This window comes from Notamacropus eugenii, chromosome 7 (genome assembly GCF_028372415.1).
Source record: "Notamacropus eugenii isolate mMacEug1 chromosome 7, mMacEug1.pri_v2, whole genome shotgun sequence".
Classification (NCBI taxonomy): Eukaryota; Metazoa; Chordata; class Mammalia; order Diprotodontia; family Macropodidae; genus Notamacropus; species Notamacropus eugenii.
This window is the reverse complement of record NC_092878.1, coordinates 68,432,307-68,438,091: the sequence shown is the minus strand read 5'-3', so window position 1 is coordinate 68,438,091 and position 5,785 is coordinate 68,432,307. Positions and strand designations below refer to the sequence as shown.

At 38.3% G+C, this 5,785-nt stretch overlaps 1 pseudogene; it reads left to right on the top strand.

Annotated features, from left to right (window-relative positions):
* Positions 1–329: 329 nt before the first annotated feature.
* Positions 330–1,169, top strand: LOC140514301 (glutaredoxin-3-like; annotated as a pseudogene).
* The last annotated feature ends 4,616 nt before the right edge of the window (positions 1,170–5,785 follow it).

Below are 5,785 nucleotides of genomic sequence, written 5' to 3'. Positions count from 1 at the left end.
TAAAGTTAGAATTAGTACTCCACTGCCAATTTCTGTTTCTGAGAAGCTTGAAGGGAAGCATGAATTGAGATAGACTATGTAATTTCTTCACATGGAAATTTACTTTGGACAAGTCACCTAACAGTTATAAACCTCACCTTTTAATTGGTAAAATGGGGAAAATTGTACCTACCTCATAGAATTGTTGGAAAATTATTATTGATACTACTAGTAGTAATAAATGGAGTAGTAGTAGTAGTAATATTGTTATTATTTTTGCTATTACCACTATGACCCTGAAAGAAATAGCAATATCTGCATTAAGAATTCAGGTATTGGAGTAATGGGAGATGAGCAGCATGGTGTCCCAGGCAGCTGTGGCAGTGGTTTGGGGCAGGCACCAAGGCAGAGGCCAAGTTGGGGGCTCTACTGTAGGTCAAGCTCCATGCAGTTCAAAGAGCTGCAGTGACTCTGGGCCAGCTCCCTCAATGTCATCCACTTCTGGGCACCATGGGCTCCCCAGTCCACAAAGTTAAATGATGTCATGGAGGAATTAGCCAAGGGCCACCCGCAGATGGCATTTATGAAGTTGGAAACAGAAGCTGCTCCTGAAGTGTCTATGCTTTATTTAACAACACATAGAAAGTGATTTAGTTATATGGAGCCCATGCCCTTCTCTGAGGAAGAAGGTGCAGTGCCATGTCTCCAGCCATGTTGCTCCTCAGGCCACCACCAAATGCTTGAAGGAGCACCTTAACCTTGCTGACAAATGCTGCTGCATGCATGCTCTTCATAAAAGAGTCTCCACAAGAGTCCTTCTGTGACTTCAGTAAGCAGATGGTAGAAATTCTTAACAAGCATAATATTCAATTTACCAGTTTTGTATCTTATCAGATGATGATGTGTGCCAAGCACTCAAAACATACTCCACTTGGCCCATTTATCCTCAAACAAATCGCAAAATGTGAATTCAGCAGAAACATTCTAGAAATTCTTAACAATAATGATATTGATTTTGAGACTTTGTTATCTTGTAGGATGAAAGAAGTATGGCAAGGACTAAAAGCTTATTCCAACTGGCCAATGTATCCTGGTTGTACATGAAAGGTGAGCTTGTTGGGGGATTGAATATTGTTAAGGAACTGAAAGAAGATGACTAATTGTTGCCTATTCTGAGATTAGAAGCTTAAAGAGCTGGAAGGTTGCAAAGTGCTGCCCAAAGCAATTCCTGAGGGTGGAACATTTCACAAGTCAGTCCTGGGGAGTAGGGGAAGAGCCCAGGGCTTCTTCACCTGCTTATCACCTGCTTTTGACCTTGCTGCCTAAGGTCGTACTCAAAGTAGACAATCACATGGGGTGAGCTCACCAAAGTTAATGTAAGGTTAATGGTGGGTGGGAGGAAGAGTTAAAGCTCTTACCCACCCATTAATAGGCCTCCCACACCTTTTGTTAATATCTAATGTGTGAGGTACAGGGTCAGGAGGGTCATGCCCTCTAGCCCTGAAAAGAGTATATATACATACTTGGAAGTGAGGTTTTGTTTTGGATCTTATTTTTGGAAAGATGGTTCATGTGCTAGATGAGACTCTGGGCAGTCATTGTAATAAGCATACCTCCCCTTTAAAACTCAAATGTTGATAATGACATATACATTGTCTAAGATCAGACAGTTGGAAGCCCTATGTGTTGGTCTTTCTGTTTGAAATTTCTGCTTGTAATTTCTGTTTGTATTTTCACTGAAGTTCAGGGTTTCAATGTTTTTCCCTGATAGAAGGCAGGGCAGATTGTGGCAACTGGTAATCAGAATGCATGCTCTCTTGGGGTGGGTGGTAGAGAGAAATAGGGAGAAAATTTGAAACTCAAAATCCTGTGGAAGTGTCTGTTGAAAACTAAAAATAAATGAATTTTTAAAATTTGTCTAATTTTGGTTTTCAACATTCATTTCCACAAGATTTTGAGTTCCAAATTTTCTCCCCATCTCTCCCCTCCCCCACTCAGAAACACCTTGCATATTGATTACCCCTTCTCTCAATTTGTTCTCTCTTCTGTCACATCCCTCCCTTCCATTATCCCCATCTTCTCTCTTTTCTTGTAGGGCAAGATAGATTTCTACACCCTATTAGCTGTATTTCTTATTTCCCAGTTGCTTGCAAAACAATTCTCAACATTCATTCCTTAAACTTTGAGTTCCACCTTCTCTCTCTCCCTCCCTCCCCACTCATTCCCACTGAAAAGGCAAACAATTCAATATATGCTATATATGTGTAGTTTTGCTAAAGACTTCCATAATATTCATGTTATGAAAGACTAATTATATTTCCCTACATCTTATCCTGCCCCTATATATTATCTCTCTTGTCCCTCCACTAAAGTGGTTATTTCTTATTACTCCGTTCTCCCATTTGCCCTCCCGTCTATCATCCTTCCACTGCACTTATCCTCTCCTCCCCAATTTCCTGTAGTGTAAAATAGATTTTCATACCAAATTAACTGTGCATGTTATTCTCTCCTTAAGCCAAATATGATGAGTAAGATTCACCTTTTTCATATCACATCCCAACTTTTCCCCTCCGATGAAAAAACTTTTTCTTGTATATTTTATGAGAGAAAATGTGCCCCATTCTATTTCTCCCATTCTCCTTCCAATATATTCCTCTCTCACATCCTAATTTAATTTTTTTAGATATCATTCCTTCCTATTCAACTCACCCTATGCACTCTTTATATATATATATATATATATATATATATATATATATATATATATATATATATATATATATACATATACATATATATATATGTGTGTGTGTGTGTGTGTGTATATACATACATAGGTATATATGTATGATATATACATATACATACATACATATATACATATATATATATAATCCTTCCAACTATTCAAATACTGAGAAAAGTTTCAAGAGTTGCAAATATTATCTTTTCATGTAGGAATGTAAACAGTTCAAATTCACTAAGTCCCTTATGATATCTCTTTCCTATTTATGCTTTCAGGCTTCTCTTACTTCTTGTGTTTGAAAGTCAAATTTTCCATTCAGCTCTGGTCTTTTCATCAAGAATTTTGAGTCCTCTATTTCATGGAATGACCATTTCTTCCCCTGAAATATTATATTCAGTTTTGCTGGGTAGATGATTCTTGGTTTTAATCCTAGTTCCCTTGACTTCTGGAATATCATATTCCAAGTACTTAGATCCCTTAATATAGAAGTTGCTAGATCTTGTGGTATCCTGATTGTACTTCCACAATACTCTAATTGTTTCTTTCTGGCTGTTTAAAATATTTTCTCCTTGACGTGGGAACTCAGGAATTTGGCTACAATATTCCTAGAAGTTTTTCTTTTGGGATATCTTTCAGGAGATGACCAGTGGATTCTTTCAATATTTATTTTGCCCTCTGGTTCTAGAATATCAGGACAGTTTTCCTTGATAATTTCATAAAATATGATGTCTATACTCTTTTTTAATCGTGACTTTCAGGTAGTCCCATAATTTTTAAATTGTCTCTCCTGGATGTGTTTTCCAGGTCAGTTGCTTCTCCAATGTGATATTTCATGTTGTCTTCTATTTTTTTTTTTGTTCTTTACATTTCATTTTGTAATTTCTTGGTTTCTCATAAAGTCATTAGTTTCCACCTTCTCCATTCAAATTTTTAAAGAACTATTTTCTTCAATGAATTTTTGAACTTCCTTTTCAATTTGACTAATTCTGCTTTTTAGTTAGCTTTTGAGCTTTTTTTCCATTTGAGTTAGGCTGTTTTTAAAAGTGTTATTTTCTTCAGCATTTTTTGTCTCCTTTACCAAGTTGTTGACTCACTTTTCATGATTCTCTTGCATCTCTCTCATTTCTCTTCCCAGTTTTTCCTCCACCTCTCTTACTTGATTTTCAAAATCCTTTTTGAGCTCTTCCACAGCCTGAGACCATTGTATATTTATTCTGGATGTTTTGGATGCAGAAACCTGGACTTTTATGTCTTCCTCTCATGGTAAGTATTGTTCTTCCACATCTGAAAGGATGGAAGAAAATACCTGTTCACCAAGAAAGCAACCTTCTATAATCTTTTTTCCCCTTTTTTGGGCATTTTCTCCATCAGTTACTTGACTTTTCAGTACCTTGTCAAGAGTGGTATATACTCTGGGGACCTGTAAGTTCTATGTTCCTCTAAGGCAACACAATCAAGGGAGAGAAGTTTAATCCTTTCCTGGCCTGTGCTCTGCTTTGGAAGCTACCAAAGCTTTTCTGCCCAGAATCTGAAAGTAGAATTCCCTTTCTAGAGCTTCCACCTACTCCATCATGGCAGCCAGCACTCTTCCCCACCCCAGGACCATCACTCAGAGCTGAGAGTCAGATCACTGGTTCAATTCCCCCAAGGTCTTTAGGCTGAGGGCTCCAAAAATGGATGCTGCTGCTGCCTCATGCTGAGGCCATGGGAACACCCTGCTCCCTTCTCATCCAGGTGAAAAAGCTTTCTCACTGACCTTTGAGGTTGTCTGTGTCGTTTGTAGCTTGAGGGACCTTGGAACCGCAGCTGCTGCCCAGGATTCTGTGCCCCAGACTGATCTGGTCCTGTCCTTCCAGTGTCATGCTGAGCTCCATGGGCTCCTTCCAGTGTCATGCTGAGCTCCATGGGCTCCATGCCATACCTGGAGTGACAGAACTTTCCTTTTGGCCCTCAAGTCTGCCTTGGACTGGAAACCTCTTTCATTCTGTCATTTTGTGGCTTCTGCTGTTCTAGAATTTCTTAAGAGTCATTTTTTACAGGTATTTTATGGGCTGTGGGGAAAGAATTAGTGTAGGTGTGTCTTTCTACTTCACCATCTTGGCTCCACCCCTAATACTTTTTTAAAGAAGGAAAAAAAAGATCTCCCCATTTAAATTACCATCGTATGTGGCCCCAAGTTCTTTCATATTTATCATTTTTGGGGCAACTGGCTTCAACAGAACTTTAACAAGGATAATAGAAAATAAGCATATATGAAATATCTCATTGGAAAAACAACTGACCTGGAGAATAGATCCAGGAGAGACAATTTAAAAATTATGAGACTACCTGAAAGCCATGATCAAAAAAAGAGCCTAGACATCATCTTTCATAAAATTATCAAGGAAAACTGCCCTGAGATTCTAGAACCAGAGAGCAAAATAAGTATTCAAGGAATCCACAGATCACCGCCTGAAAGAGATCCAAAAAGAGAAACTCCTAGGAACATTGTGGCCAAATTCCAGAGTTCCCAGGTCAAGGAGAAAATATTGCAAGCAGCTAGAAAGAAACAATTCAAGTATTGTGGAAATACATTCAGGATAACACAAGATCTAGCAGCTTCTACATTAAGGGATCGAAGGGTGTGGAACATGATATTCCAGAAGTCAAAGGAACTAGGACTAAAACCAAGAATCACCTACCCAGCAAAACTGAGTATAATACTTCAGGGGAAAAATTGGTCTTTCAATGAAATAGAGGACTTTCAAGCATTCTTGATGAAAAGACCAGAGCTGAAAAGAAAATTTGACTTTCAAACACAAGAATGAAGACAAGCATGAAAAAGTAAATAGGAAAGAGAAGTCATAAGGGACTTTACTAAAGTTGAACTGTTTACATTCCTACATGGAAAGACAATATTTGTTACTCTTGAAACTATTCAGTATCTGGGTACTGGGTGGGATTACACACACACACATGCACACACACATAGAGACAGAGTGCACAGAGTGAATTGAAGAGGATGGGCTCATATCTTAAAAAAATGAAATCAAGCAGTGAGAGAGAAATATATTGAGAGGA